The 13,145-nt window shown below is 39.1% G+C and overlaps 1 protein-coding gene across 3 annotated transcripts in view; it reads right to left on the minus strand.

Annotated features, from left to right (window-relative positions):
* sema4ba (sema domain, immunoglobulin domain (Ig), transmembrane domain (TM) and short cytoplasmic domain, (semaphorin) 4Ba) overlaps positions 1–13,145 on the minus strand; it is a 72,973-nt gene that overhangs the window by 24,720 nt on the left and 35,108 nt on the right. The window lies entirely within an intron of this gene.

Genomic DNA, 13,145 nt, shown 5'->3' on the forward strand with positions numbered 1-13,145 from the left:
TGGATTCTACACACAACCTGTTGACTGGAAAAAGTGTTGACTGATAAATACAACCTGTTGGCATGCCTGGCATCTTAGGAAGACGCACGCTAAGCCTAATACTTAACACCCCTTAGATAAGCCAGGTCACATGCTCCCAGATGTGGCCTTCAACCTGTGATCAACGTTTCCCCTCTTGTACCCTTGACACCTCCACGTTGCTGAAGGACTCTCAAATGTATGAAGAAGCAGATGTTAAATGTGGAGGACATCTGTCAGGCGCACATATGGCTCGAGTGGCTGATTCACCATGCGGGCGATGTGGGAGTACATTGTTGACACAGTTCTGCAGCAGTCCTACTGCCTCTTAGGTTATTTTGCAACTACTCATCCAAATCCGAAGATACCCATCTATGAGTAAGGCCTTACAACACTTCCGTCAGAGTATCCGGTGAAAGTGACAAATCACAACTTCAGAAATTCCAAGGTATTCTCTTATTAAACCTCTATGAGTTTTTACCGGATACTATATTACTAATTATTTACAACTTCTAGATGTAATTGCTAGCTAAAACTCGACTTATTGACAAACTAACATAAACTTATTAATATATGATATTATTATACATACATTTACACATATGAGATGAAGAGAAGAAAAAGAGGTCTTCTAAAATATTTTTGACACGTATGACTTGGCGGACACTTGACAAAGTTCTGTTTAGTAATGTTGTAAACAGGAAGGATCTTATATTTAATTTCACAAAAATAACAGAATAGTTCCAAATGTCATGCTAATAACATTAAACTAAATGACCAAAACAACTAATTAAGCGTAATCAGATGTTTACCACTCATCCTAAAACTGCATTAATTTGACTAATGGTGGAACAAATATTTAGAAGTACATATATACAAACAAAAATAAAACAAAGCAATCCCAAACTTACAAAGGATTGGCAGGTAGTTTAATATATTTTGTGCGCAAGTAAAACCTGTCTTCCTGTTTACAAAATTGTAGGCGTGCTAAAAGATATTTCCTATTAACAGATTGACACATTAGTTTTTACTAGCTACATTAAAATGGTGTAACCTGAGTAGATACTTTTCTTCTTTAAAACTTAGGTAGGACTTTACACACAGACTTACAGTAGTAATGGATTCATTAATAGCTGGTGTAACCCAACCCAGTTCCCCAGCTCATAGAAATTCAGAAGTCTGTATTTCTGATTAGGTGACTGTGAAGTCTGAAGAAATGCCCTCTCTTTCCTGCTCAACCCATTTTAAGTCCAATCCCCAGGCCCAGCTAAGAGTAATTAATGGCTCATTCATCCCTGAGTGAACCATACAGCAGTAATTATGACCATATGCCATTCCAAAGACTTTTAATTGCCTAATTAAAATCTTATTAAACTACTGAACAGAAATAGGGGACATTTTGAACTTAAGGTTCAGGGGAGTTAAATTCATCAAGCTTGCTTCTCCTCTGGGGCTTGTGACCCACGGTCAGAGGTTGTGAATTTTATCACAAGCGCTGACTTCTTAAAACATCCCAATTTTGAAGCTATCAGGCACAAGAATGTATTGATAGATTAGAGTAAGTGTGAAAGTGGATGAGCATATTTCATCAATGATGTCTTTGAAACTTTTACAAGTGTCTAAATCAACCCGGTTTTAGAAGTAAAAATATTTGAAATGATATTCCATTTCACCAATTTCCATAACAGATGTGGAGCCAGCAGAAGCAGCTTGCTGATGAAATGTAAAGCAGCAGAGCTGGGTCTGCTATCACTATCAAGGCCGAAGTGGGTGGAAAAAGAGCAGCAGGGGCTCTACGACATACAGAAAAGTGCATTAATACTCAAAGGGGAAAGGACGACAGATTGGCAAATGAAAAGGCAATGGCACATTTTACCTTCCTGAATGTGATAAGTACGTACTTTTAGTTACCTCATCAAACTTAAAATGTATTTATTGGTACTATAGAGACGTAAATCACCTGAGAGTGACTAATATCACCAGACAAACACTAGATTCAATGGGATCTTTACAACTGTGTGAGAGTCATTTACCTCTCTTGGCTTAGTGCCCTTTTATTCCTGGTACTCAAGCCAAATCTCCCTGTCAAAACACATCACACAGGGCATAAGTCTGGATTAAAACTATTCATGTGTTGTCAGTAATGAACCTTCAAACATGGTAAACACTGAGGGACCAAGGAGAAACTGGCAGAAGATTGTACTTTTCTCTCTATCTGCACTCTTTTCAGCTTTCAACAATCCAGTGAAAGCTGATCCACTTTTAGGAAGCAGCCTGCCCTGTTGATCTTGCTGAGATGGCCTATTTCTTTTCTACAGTCTGTTTTACTGTTGTCACACCCTTTGCTGAGGAAAATGAACATCTATTAGTTTGAGAGTATCCGGAGTTTTATCATTTGATACACCTTCCAGACATCAATTAATAGAAGGATCAAAAATCTCTCCTCTTCTTTATCTTTGTCCACTGACCCATTCCATGAATCTTGAGCAAATGCATTGTATGATAAGCTGACAGGTATTCTACAAATTCAGTGGTCAAAAGTTGAAGTGATTTTGACGTTGGCATTTAATAATTGCATCTGCAACGTATCTGCAACACCCATGGAAAGACTTTTCTTATTTACTGGGCTACATAACAGTCTCTGAGATTTGCTGGAGCACCAACGCAAGGTCACTGCTGCTTACACCACAATTGTTTATACTTTAATAAATATTTGTACTAAATTTTGCTTATAAAAAGGTTGAACACAAGTGCTCTGTGTGAGCAATGCCAGTGCTTAAAACTTTATACACTTTTGCATGTTTCAGCTTTCCTATGTCAGTCTTCTGCTGAAAACTAATACATTTACAATGTTGGTGATGAGATATACATAAGATCCTCTTGCAATGAAATTATATCATAGTAATACAATAACCATTTCTCTTTTCCATTACACACATGGAGCAAACACTTTCAGAATAATAGGTTAATGTCTAATAGGTTGCAGACTTCACACTGTCCTTTAAAAAGAAATAACATTTAAAATACATACAAGGTAACATTCTGTGTAGATAGTCAAAAGTTGGTGCTCAATAATTAGGTGCCAAAAGGTGGAAAGAGTTTTTCTAACTGGTAACAAACACTGAACCAGGCCCACTCAAGTTCTGGCAGTAACCACAATGACTAGCTTCGAGTCTTGGATTAATTCTATTTTACATATTATACCCATTACCGTTTATTAAATGGCTGTCCAGCTACTGAGAGCATTAGTTAAGTATAAGCAAGGGTTTAGTATCATATACAGTAGTCAGCCAGAGAAAGTGCAACCGTATGTATTCCATTCCAGTAAAGGCAACACATTCATCCAGGATTGTTTTGTGAGACAAAAAAACAACAACATGATATTGTTCAGTGTACTGTTCAAGATATTGAGGGGCCTGTGTTTTTCATGAGGGGTCTTGGCATCTGCCAGACACAGGTGAGGAGCTGTTTCAGTCCTGGCTGCTGTAAGTAGGTCAGGCCTGTTGAAACACTCACTCCCATTTAAAATGTTTCCACTTGTTTGCCATATAATTCTGTCTGCATCTGGAGTGAAATACTGATCCTGATAGAGCAAGTACTGATAACAGCATCGACCTGAGGTGCTCTATCTTGCTTGTTCTTGTTTACCTTCATAACTTGATTTGTTGGCAATACAAAACTGCAGTACGCAGAGGTTGTTGTTAAAAACTGTTCATGTTTAATTACCCTTAATGTCAAACACAAAAAAACGATATTATAGTATTCTATAATTAGACTAGAATATGCTTAAATGGACATCACCTTACATTTTAAGTTGGCATGTATAATTTCTTTATTGATCAGGGGACAGTATTTAACACAGACTAAAAATGAATCACCAGATGAATAAATACATAGAAAATAATTAATAATACTATACTTTGCTAAAAAGTCTGTGGTACACAAATTAAAAGCTCTGAAAAATGCTAAGCGAGCCTTAAGTTTACAATATTTTCTGACAAATACTATGCACCTGTATCTTTTGGAGAAGTCAACTGAAAAGTAACTTTTGTGCTGTATTAATATTTGCTGCCCATGTAATTGTATGGACCATTCATTTTCCAACAATGCATTGAAATATTTATCCTCTTCAAAATTGATTAGGCTGGTGTGGCATCGATGAAAGGCTGTAAACAAAGCGGCGTGGCTGTTCTCCCCTGATGTCCACAGCAAGAAGCTGCACGCATTCCAGTAGCTTAGAGGCTTAGACAGAAGCTCAGGCTATGGGCCATCGGGCAAAGAGCAGCACACATCCATCACTGTGTGAGACCGATAAAAGGCTCAGAATGTCCGCTTCTCCACTTGTCCATCAACGGCGCAAACCATAGACCCGCCTTAAACTCTAACAATGTGATGCATTTACAAATGCATTTCTTTCCTCATAAAACCCTTGTGAAGCCCATTTTAGGCATTAAAGGAGAGGTAGATCAGTGGAATAGTATGACATCATTGGCCAGATACGAATTTCCTCCCCTCCATGCAGGTGTTGGCTCATGTGCATACTTATGTGCGAGACAAACAAAACCGGGACATACTTTTGGAAAAATGGCTTGATTGCGCCACTAAAGGGTAAAACACTCCACAGTAAACCTTTACTGTACAGAGGAATAATGCATATCTAAACTGGTAAATGATTGCCTCCTAAAATGTAATCAACTAACTTCAAGTTTTTTTTAACCTTTTTAAGCCAGGATCAATCATAGCCCAGGGAGTGGTGTGCATTCATCCAAGCAGGTGTAATAAGGTTCATGTTCACTCTTTAATTATCTATTGTGCAGCCTATTTTAAATGACACCGGTGAGAACTGTTTAAAGCTAATACAGTTGTGTGCTAAGCTTTCTACTTTTTGTTTGTGTTTTGTTTTTTTTAAATATCAATTAACAAATATTAATGGTAAATAACGAACTTGTTTTTTGTTTGCATATTTCTGAAATTTCATCTAAGTATTCACAACTCTTAACATGCCATCAACAAAGACTATTTATCTATTCATGGGGGTAGTCTGTCCCCTTTATGTGGGGTCTGAGAATGGGGCAGCCGCCCCCCACATGCAGTGACCTCACTTAGTAAAGATCAATAGTGGGCTGCACATTCCTCATTCCAAGTCCTCAGGAGTCACTTAGGCCTTGGTATCCCAGTCATCCAAGCCATCTTGTGAGTCCTTTAGCGCACTGATATTTGGGATAAATTCCAATCATTGATATTCAGCATCCAAGACGACCAGATTTGACCTATGAGGGCAACGTATGTGGTAAACTATACGGGGGAGGCAAACTCTTGTCACTCAAGAGTATCCCCATATAGACCATGCTAATGCAGTCACTCAAGGTCAAATTTGTCAAGCTAGCATTGCTCGGTTTAGATCTAATTTGACATGTTTGTACTTTTTGCCTGTGCCCTTTTCCATTTTCCCTCTCAATCCCACTGTACACATCCTAGCGCACAGCAAAATTATGGGGCCCACATTGATCCCTCGGCTAGATGATTTAACGGCTGACTGGCTGTTCTATTTAACCACACAAGCATAATAAGGGGATTAACAACCTATCAGATGACAGAGTTCAGTGTGCTTGGCTGCAGGTATACAGGCAGATATCCTATATCACATGATTTGTTAACTGCTGTACAGGTGGTATAAATAAGTTTCCTCTAGGGAAGTAAAATGTTTGGGAAGTTATAAATACTAAAGACTAAATCAGACCACAGTTCATGACATTGTTAGTGCCAAGTTGTTAGTTAAGACAAAAAGTGTTTAGCACTTTAAAAGGACCCTTAAAGTTCATGTACCTCTTTGTTTGCAGTAAAAAGCCTACACTAGTATGCGTCTGAGATACAATCAGAGTCCTGACACGTCCATACAGCGCCCAGGCCCCCACAGCTGGATGTGTGTAGGTGGGAACTGATGTCATGGAGAGATGGAGATGAAATGATCTGTTACTAGAAAGCTGAGCCTCTTCACTGTGATATCAGAGTCCGTGAAACGTCCTTAGACATCTCAACTGACTTTCACAACTTATAGCAGCAAGGCATGTTTGCAAACACACAAAGAAAAGTAGTACATTTAAAAATATTTAAAAAAAATTTAACTTTCAGATGTAGTGTAGAAATTAAATTTTCATTCTAACTTTAAGGGTTAGAAAGAAATGAAATGTTTAAATAAAAAAAACAGTTAAGTTATGTTGGCAATGATTTACTTTCTTATGTCTCACAGTCACTCAATTCCCACAAACCCAAAAGGCTGGTAGTCGCGGTGCTCTAACGTTATGCAGCAAGTGATTCATCACATGAAAGGTCAGTCATTTGACCCATGAGCAGGGTAAGAATAAATATGACTTGTTTTGCTTGCATCACAAACTAAACATAAGGAAAAATCAAAAAATTCAGAGGCCAGAATTCCGACAGTGAACACTTCTCTGAACTGACAGTGACTTTTAATCCATTGCTATGTAAGGAGAGCTTTATGCCGCATTGTTTAGTTAAATCACAGAAAGATTATAGTTTTCATATACAGCATATATTCACCAGCAATAGTTCATGTGAGCTTAAACTGCACCTGCATGCTGAACAGCTTCATCCCGTCCAGATGTCTGGAGGCCTCACTAGACCCAGAGCCAGCTCATCTATAACTGTCTCCTCAACTGCCCAGACTACTGGTGGATAACTGCCAGAAAGAAAGCAGAGATGCAGAGGGATCTGAGCCCTGCAGACACTCACACTGCCCAAAAAGTGCTGAAAGAGGCCATAAGATGGCTTGTGTTCTGTGTCTTAATATATCACATATTCAATCCCATCTGATGAATTATTCAGACAGTGCTATCTACTGGGCCTCTCACCTAAAACATCTGCCCTGCCAGCCTGTCTGTCTGTCAGGTCTGGCTTACACCCTGTTCTGCCACAGGAAGCTTTTAGTCTTCTGCTGTCTTGTGGTCTCTGTTATATTTAACCCCCTTCCTCTATCTCCATTTCTATCTCTTGGACTAGAGGCATACAGCATTGAGGGAAAGGGATTATGTTACTGTGTCATTGATCCATCTGTACAAGATTTAAAACAGAAAAGAGCATATTTTTGCTACTACTGTGCTAATCCCTGGGCTGTCAAGACTGGTGTATTCTTGAATCATAGTAGTTTGTACGATGTGTCGTCCGACCATATCTAAAGGAAAACATGCTTTGCTCTAAACGGCCAAACTCAGACCACAAGAAAAGCCTGCCTTTATTATGAGACATGACATGTTAAAACCCTGCTTCATTTCTCCCGTCAGCACAACTGACCAATTTCTGCATTAAGTGGATTTGATTTTGTTATAAAGTTTTAAAAAATAGTCGGACGCCGCTTCCCCTATTTTGACATGAGTGAGGTGTGGGGTTGAGGGAGTTTCAGACGCTGTTTGATGACCTATCAGGCCCATTTGATAAGGTACACCGACCCCTTGTGTCACATGGACACCAAACACTTGGCTATTTTTCATGCTTTACCATAAAATAGTCAAATCTGGCAAATCCTTGGACTTTGGGGCAATTAGATGCATAGCATTTCAGACCAGAACAGCTTGCATTACATGCTTCCAGACCATTAAAGTGAAGAGTGTAGCTTGAGGAATAAAAGGTGCATGCTCACCTCCCCATGCACCGTTGATGGATCTTAGCAGAGCATGAAATGACTAAATTGCAGCATCATGTCTCCTTCGTGTCATCTTCCTTTGCACATTTCTCATTCATAACTTTCAGCAAGGATGTCTGACTGAAAAGCATGCGACCCCACCCAGCACTATTTGTGTCCAAGGTTACAGAAGAACAACTTTGTCTGTCAGTCAGAAGAGTCAAAAGTGTGTACTTCAACCAGTCATGTGAATCAAATATCTCACTGCAACCTACTTCTTAGTAAAGAATGGTACTAAGAATGTACATCGGTAGATAAAAAGGTGCAGGTTGTTTACAGTGAGGCAATTAGACATCTGTGATCAGAGAGTTACGGCAGGAATGTCTGGGGTCAGTAGCACCACTAGCAGAGTAAAGGGCACAACCTGGTATGCTCAGAGATATCAAATCCCTGCAATGGGGGAGGGACAGGCCGCTAAACAAGGCTCGGCTAGAGGCGTCTCCCATTAATCAGTCCTACCCGCGTACTCATGTCAGGAGGCACACAAACATATCTGACCACTAAAAACAACCTGATGCACGTTTTACTGTGTGTGGAAACTTATAGCCGTCTCTTAGGTTCAGTGTCAGGGGTACAAATAGCTATGAGAATTAAAATAGAACTTTATTATTAAACATATAACATGCAAGAGGAACAGGTGTGAGGTGAAGGGTGATGGAAACACACCCTGAAAAGACAATTTTGCGATTCTCACATCAACATATAAGAAACGCTGACATACGAGTGAAAAATACTCCACATGGTTTTCCGAATCCGTTTCACAGGCTTATTTACAGTTAAAATAAGCCCCCGGAGTGCGTCATACATATGTGATGTGGTATATATGTATAAATATGCATGAGCCCTGCATTGGGCCACGTTAAAAGGCAGGTCTGAGGGTCTGTGAGACACAAGAGTAAATACAGAGATCTGGCTACTTTCCATGTTCACAGTCATTTCCCACATTGTGGCACAGTGCTGGACTGGGAATAAACAGAAGAGCCCGCTGTGCTCCCAGAATGCATGTTTGCAGAGTTCCCATCAGTGAGTCCACAGTAATAGGACTCCCTGAAGGCCTGTGTTTAACCTTTAGGTTACAAGTGGCGAGCCACTCCACAGCCCATCCGTCCTCTTCCTCAGCGATTAACCCTTTTCTCACTCATTCTTGTCAGCACAATCATCTAAAGATTATGTGATATGATTGAAAGGTCCAGAACATCTTTGAAATAGACCTTTGGGATTATTTTGTCAACTGCTCTTTTCAAATTAAAAAATAACTTTACATGGATTTTAAATCCTTAAAGTGGACATTTCAACTTTTACAATACCATGACAACTATGCAAACTGCTGATGAGGATCATGTGATGTGAGCTCCAGTGCAATACGTTGTGGTCAGTGTCATCCTGACCATTCCCAAATTTAACAAGATGTGAAACATTATCAATGAAGCTTGATAGTTACAGCAGAGATGGCTTTAAGTTTACATGTTGTCATTTTTAAGCAACAATTTTGAGTAAGAGCTTTCTTTTCTACAAATGATTGCCTAAAGCATGCAATATTTAAGCTAAAGTTTAAAAAAATACCTTAAAGTTTGTGAGAGAAATAACAGTATTACATCCAATTCAGAACTATGCACTTGTAAAGTAAATTATGGCTTGTAATTGCACACAAAGGTTGTTTACACCTGTGTTTTTGGCGTGAAAACTAAACTTACAGTGCATTTGTGACATCAAACTATATCAATGGCAAAACAGTGCATAAAAATAAATCAAAAATCTTTCACAAACAAACACACACACAGTCAACCTGACTATATAAACAGATGACGAATAAGAGTAGCAGGCAGAGATGGCAAAAGTACTCACTTCCCGTACTTAAGTAGAACTACAGATAGATACTTGTGCTAAAAAATACACTGGTAAAATTAGAAGTACTGATTTAACTTCTTTACTCAAGTAAAAGTAACAAAGTAAAGGCTTAGAAACTTACTTAAAATATAAAAGTAAAAATAGCCTTGTAAATGACAATCATTTTTTATGCAAAGCTACCTGGACCACATGAAAGTTAAAAGAGCAAGCTGAGAAACTTCAGTGGACATGGAGAAAAGGCTCTTTACTCTTTATATGCCATTGCCTACATTGTTAATGGATGTCTCCCAATAGGCCTAAAACATCACATATATGATTACATGCAACCTAGCTAACAGGTGAGGAACACAAACAACAAAATAACTTGCTAACTTACTTTAAATATACGAGAGCTATAGACTATAGATAGGAGTATTTGTACTCCGTTACTTCCCATCTCTAGTAGCATGGTAGCTTAATGCTGTAAAAAAGCCCTTGGGATATGCTGACAAAATGGAAACGTGCATATGGGGCCAGCATTGGGGATAAAGCTGTGAGTATGATTCATTTCTTCTTTGTCTTTTCTCCTCTGAACAGATTTTGTAACCTGCAACAGTTTGCTCACTGCTTTGGGCAGCTTTACAACACAAAAGCATCACTTCATCCTTTTGCGTATATTTCGTTCAGCAGACTTGATGTAGAACCGCTCTGCATCAGATAAATGTTCACTCAAGAAAGGATTGGTTCAGCGTTCCAGTTAAACTCTGTACACTGATATACTCAGGCTCTCTCTGCAAGGGACTGTCACCATGTTATGAAATATAGTTTTACAAAGAAGTCTGGATTTAAGTTATTGATATTACAGGCACCATGCTTTACCAACGAGCCAAAGCTTTTCTGACAGCATCATACAGGCACTTCATTGTCAAGGCCGCCGGTATCCAGAATGCAACTGCCAGCTGTTTTCTTTGTGGATCAAACCAAAAGAAAACAGCAGGCCAAGGTCAGCACAGACAGGCTTTTCTCCAACAGCGGACAGATGAATCTCTATATGCAGGGCCATTAACCAAAAACTCTGTCACAAATGAGAGAATATTCCGAACCTATTGTGGAAAAAACAACCATTCTCAAAAATTCATGAAAACTTCCTTTTTACCTAATTTCTGTTGAAAGTTTGTTGAGCATGAGGGCTGGTACGGTTACCACATTACCGCAGTTACGTGCCACTACCGTGGCAATGACATCACCACCGCAAATGTTTTATCACTATTTTATTTTTATTTTTTTCCCGCACAGAAGTTACAGAAAGACAGATATTGTGTGATTTGAAATACAATGAAAGCTCTAAACATTGTGCAGTTATCTTCAGTTATTCTTCTATCCTACATTCAAGAGCTTATGGAGAGACAACTTAAACTTAAGTTGCTCGTCACTTTAGCTTTGCACATGAGGATGGACAGTCTATTGAGCTGAGGCGGACGTGGACACATTAACGTTAACGCTGCAGTGTTTCCCATTGCACTTTAGCCCAGCAACTAGCGGAGTTTCCTTCTGCTTAAAGCTTAATCCCAACAACACCAAACAGTTGAGTTTCAGCCTGCATGCATGTTTTGAGGCCTAAACAGAGCAGATTATGGTTATATTAGATAGAGCAACAAGTTAGCGGACTGTTGAGTTGCTCTCTCTGCTCGCTCAGCTTCTTTTTCTACTTCATTGACAATAGAGCTTTCTGAACTGTCTGTGGAATGGATCAACGGAGAGGAGAGGAAGCAGAGTGTCTGTAAATACCAGCAAAACTAAGTAAAGACTGAATTGGAAACACTGTGCTAAGGGTTAAGCCAATGTTTTTCTGGGTAACTCCATTCACTTTACCGGAAGTATTGACAACAGATTAAGCCACTGTGTCTTGAGAAGCTCAAGCTTGTTGTTTTATTGTTAACTTTTACCTTACTTTAGATCAACTTTGCCATCTCTTTTTCTCACAGCGGCACTCTTACGCTGCTCTCCCTCTTCTGACGTCACTCTCTTAAGGTACCCTGCCATTCTTGCTCTAACTTACGCTTCTATCGCAAGGGGTGTAAGGTGTACCGCAATACCGCGTGAATTTCTTGCTTTTCAACCAAGCCCTATTGAGCACTTTGATGATCTGTGTAAGCAGGAGGGTTTCCACCAACCTGATTTGTTTATTTTCAAAAAAACTGCAATCCCGTTTAACACTTGTCTGGGGTAGAAAAAGTTGTTGTATTGATAATCCTGCATTGCCAGACCTATCTCCACAGAGTAAAATCTGGATACACCAAAAAAGAAATTGCTCTGGGTTGTTTACATTTCTATAAACCAATCCCAATTGTCTTAACTCCAGACACAGACTGTAGCTCTGCAAAATCTCGGGAAGGAACTTACATTGGTGTAATATTTGCACCCCGTAAAAAAAACACCACGCATACTATTAACTGTTCACATAACACAGTAACGTGAGCCATTTAAATTAAATGGAAACATGGTTAAATAATTTGCTGTCTTTCCAGTGCATCACTGTGTGTACTTTAACCAAAGCAATCCTCTCATATGGATCCCAGTTAGATTGTTCATGTCGTAAACATATTCCTTGTAAATCTTTACAATCATTTCTCTAAAGAACCAAGCAGGCCTGCCTTTTTGCACAACATTTTCTTCAAAACTTGCCATTTTCAGCACGTGGCTAGCTCAACATTTGTTGTTGTTTTCCAAAGTGAACAGAGTTTGAGATCGGCAACACACAGAGAGCGGAAGGTGAGGGACATCGTATGAGCCACACACAGGATGTCAGGCAATTATCCTGCAAAGGTACTTCCACTGATCCAGACTAGTGTATTAATAACAGAACATTTTTCAAAAGTGCAATAATAATAATACTAACAACAAACACAACAATAATAATAATATATTTTCTTTGAAAAGCCCTTTTCGGACCCAAAAGCGCCATGCATAGTGAATAAATCCTGACCTAGGTCTACATAAAGCATGTGACGTGTTTTTTTAGTGAGACACAAATTATTATTTCAAGCAAAGTCTTGTATGCTGTGTGTCTTTAAATATGACCGGGAGGGATCTTTAAATGTTAAAAATTGTGGAAAATAACACATACTGCTTCACAAAACAGTTGACACTTTTGTCAAACTCTTATGACACCGGAGAAGGAGCTTAAGAGCTTTTTAAGCAAAGGTACTTGTCAGTGCACACTCAAAAGTAAGCAAGAAGAGTAAATACAAATCTTAAGTTGACCTCATTGACTTTTGACAAACCTTTCCATTTATGGTTTCTATCCATCAACTAACACCCACACATCTAACAATTTGGCATTAGTCTGGATTGTGCTGCCAGCAGCGTGTGGGTGAGAGATTTGAATTTTACACAATAACACCTGAGGCTTTTGTCTTGTAGCTGCCAAGATCACACCATGAACCCAGAAAAAAACGTGACAATTTGACTGTGCTGGCTCTGAGCTATCACAACTAGACACAAGACAATTAGGACTTTGTGTTGATATTTATGTTCTTGTTTTCGCCCATCAGCTTTTCCACACTCCTCTGGGTTCACACAAAGTTTCCAAGCTGAGAGA

This window comes from Etheostoma cragini, chromosome 8 (assembly GCF_013103735.1).
Source record: "Etheostoma cragini isolate CJK2018 chromosome 8, CSU_Ecrag_1.0, whole genome shotgun sequence".
Classification (NCBI taxonomy): domain Eukaryota; kingdom Metazoa; phylum Chordata; class Actinopteri; order Perciformes; family Percidae; genus Etheostoma; species Etheostoma cragini.